Below are 3,396 nucleotides of genomic sequence, written 5' to 3' on the forward strand. Positions count from 1 at the left end.
TCTCAGATTGTTCCTCTGTTGGTGCTGCTATTAAGCATTCGTCGACATACTGCAGAAGCGCTGAGCCCGGGGTTAAAACAAAAATCTCCAGACTCCAGCATCGAGCTTCATTAATTATGGTGGGGGACTCACAGTCATCTTGACAAAGTAGCTTGAATGTGTATGATTTGCCTTTGAGTGGAAAAGTGAACCAGAATTGACTTTCTGGGTGTACCGGTACACTAAAGAAGACATTTGATAAATCCATAGCAGAAAACCATTTACTGTCCGGTGGAATTCGAACTCATATAGTACAAGGATTAGGAACATTTGGGGCGGGCGGAACAACAGCATAATTGACTACCTGCAGGTCTTGAACAAAGCTCCGTTTCCCCGATTCACCTGGAATGTTTGCCTTTTTGACCAGAAAAATGGGTCTCTCACCGGTGATTATTCACAGGAAATTATCACTCAAGCTTTCAGGAGGGATGCAAAGTAGTATCCTTTGGCAGCCTCGTGTTTTAACGGGTGTCGTGCTCTGCATGGACGATACTCAGACTTCCGGGCTATTCTTATGGGTTCACAGCTTCCTATGAACCCCACATCACGTTTGCCTTTTGCCCTGCACTCAGTAGGGACCCTTCTTAATCTTGGTTCCGAGACATCTACCATACCTAATCGCCAGGCTACCCTCTTGGCGGGAGTTACCTGGACTGCTCTAGCTGCCTGAGTTAGCCAATTTAGTTTCTTCATATCTGTCCTTATGTGTGCATTGAATCAGGTACGCACATCGTCACTGAAAACCCAATCTTTCGTTTTTTTGTGCCTGCAGTATGCATCGTCTCAAATCCTGCCACCTCTCGCTTGGATGCCTTCGCCAATGGTACGCGAGGAAAGGAGTCTTCCGCATCAAAAGGATTTTTTTTTCTCATTCCTTGAGTGTTTGTCCCTGATATGGTAGTTTACTGGCCTTGTATGTCTGCTATTATTTCGGTTTAACTTTACATTTTTTTCTGTCTGTCTGCAACACATGCCTCTGCAAAGTCAAATAATTACTTATTTGTTTCCCTGTGCTTTTATTGGATTTAAAATAATTGTTAATTTACTATTACAATGGACATCACATTATTTTACAGGTTGCGGCAACAGCGAGGGTCGAAGTGCCTGTACTGCATTGTCACGTTCGATGTTGTCAGTTACATTTCCGGCTGGTTTCAGATATCTTTCCTCACTCTGGAAGCTCCTGGTCGCATGTTACAGAGATTTCTCTGCACTTCAGTTAATCGAGGCAACTGTATTTCCTGCTCAGAATGTGATCTCTCTCCAATGGAGAGAAGAAAATAAAGTTAGTGACAAAGCTGAGATCACTTACGTTCTGTCCAGAATCAACAAAAACTATCCCGACCTTCCAGTCTCCGTAACTTCAACATTACACTGTGTTCCCACCCTTCAGGCTCTCTGCTTGTATTCCTGATGAAGGGCTGTTGCCCAAAACGTCGATTTCACTGCTCCTCGAATGCTGCCTGAACTGTAGTGCTTTTCCAGCACCACTCAAATCTAGACACTGTGTTCCCAGGCCACCATTTCAGTCTCTGGTTTGCTGCAGTGCTTCTTCAAGACAGAACACAAGCTGGAAGGCACACAACTCATTTTCTACCGACAGACCATGAAAACTTTAGGACCCAACATCAAGTTCAATCATTTTAGAAACCGTCCGCCGTCTTACACATTCTTCACCCACCCTCCCTTCCCATTAGTTCTGAAGACGGATCATTGGACTCGAAGCGTTAACTTTCCTTCCTCATCAGAGATAGACAAGAACTGCTGATTTTGTTCAGACCTTTTGGCTTTTCTTCTGAGAACTTTGTTTTTCTCTTGTAATCGCCAGATACTGGAAGCGTCTGAATGCAGGAGGAGAATTTCACAGGAGATGAAAAGAATGGCAAGGGTTTGACCACTCCCATTGTGAAGGTACGCGAGCTAGGCTGGGGATGTTACTCTAAGCGCAGAGAAGGCTGAATAAGAAACCGATTAACGTGCTCATTTTATGAAGAGGATAGATATGTGTGTCAGGGTAAGCCTGTATTGGGAAGGAACAGAGTAACATAAATGAAAGACAGGAGAAAAGGAGGAGATTTAGGAAGAATACTTTCACCTGTCGAGTATTGATTGTCTGGAAATCATTATCTTAACATGTGGTAAAGGTAAGTGTCATAAGAACGTTTCAGCAGTCTGTAGCCGAACACTTGATGAGCCAGAGCACTAGTGGATCAGGACCAGGTACCAGAAAGTGTGACGAGGACAGACAGGCGCGACATGGGTGTCCTGAATGCAATGCGTCAAAGGCTAACTTGTGTGCTTATAGATACCAGACGGCGCGGCTCTGTGGCGCAATGGATAGCGCGTTGGACTTCTACATCTCTATTCAGGTTGTTATTCAAAGGTTGTGGGTTCGAATCCCATCAGGGTCGTGTTTTAATTTATGTTTTGCGAAGTGGTCAGACCAGACTCGGCTGCTCATCTGCAAAACCAGTAATATTCGTGCATAAACCAAATTGTCTCGAAACGGAATATTTTCCTCCCACAGATTTACATTATCGATGTCTATTTGTGGTAGAGATCGATAAATATCTGTTAGCCAGTACGATGTTGTGGATGGGCTGGAAAAAGACATAAAACTGTTGTGTGAGCCATGATGATATCAAATTACGTGGCAGGACAGGATCGGTGTTAAGAATGGCCTCCTTCTGCTCCTTTGTGTCTGTGCCATTTCTGGCCAAGATTTTTAAATAATCACAATGAGGACAATATGAAGTAAACGCCAAAAAATATTTTGGTCTCATCTCCTACTTCGCTTCCCTCCCGGCTGGAATAGACAGCTCTTGTTTCAGCTTTAGATCAGACAGCGGAGGACTCTCACAAGTTCTCCTTCAGGCTGAATGTTCCTTCACATAGGTTTCCAAGTGGACACATGGAGCAAGCAATTGCATGGATGCTGGGCATTCAGGGGCAGATTTCCCCTTTGCTGGGCTGGAATTCTGGCCAAGGTAATGAACGTGAATTTCTGACATTTGAATCTTACTCTGGATTCTTGCAACTTTACGAATTAAACTGAATTTAATTTGCCCTTGCAGAACATTATTCAATCTTCACTGTGCATAAAAACCATGCCACATGCTCGTGCACGTAGTATGCTGAACATTGTTGATGTTGTGTGCAGTGTGGGTCGATGTCTCAGATGAACATGCCAAAAGAAGTTGGTGAAATATCAGTGAATCGAATTGTCTGACGATTTGCAGCCGATAGAAGGAAAATCCCAGTACCATGGCCACAAAACATTGCCTGTGACCAACGCAGGAAGCCATGGTAAATGTATGCAGTATTCAATAAAACCGATTTTCACCACATTTATCTATG

General features: G+C 43.8%; 1 non-coding gene across 1 annotated transcript; it reads left to right on the forward strand.

Annotated features, from left to right (window-relative positions):
* Positions 1-2,358: 2,358 nt before the first annotated feature.
* On the forward strand, positions 2,359-2,450 carry trnar-ucu (transfer RNA arginine (anticodon UCU)). Its single transcript is given in 2 exon segments — positions 2,359-2,395; positions 2,415-2,450. It is a non-coding gene; the product is annotated as a tRNA-Arg (tRNA).
* Positions 2,451-3,396: the final 946 nt, after the last annotated feature.

Source organism: Chiloscyllium plagiosum, unplaced genomic scaffold, assembly GCF_037043375.1.
Source record: "Chiloscyllium plagiosum isolate Xiang-an unplaced genomic scaffold, Cpla_swu_hap1 HiC_scaffold_45, whole genome shotgun sequence".
Lineage (NCBI taxonomy): Eukaryota > Metazoa > Chordata > Chondrichthyes > Orectolobiformes > Hemiscylliidae > Chiloscyllium > Chiloscyllium plagiosum.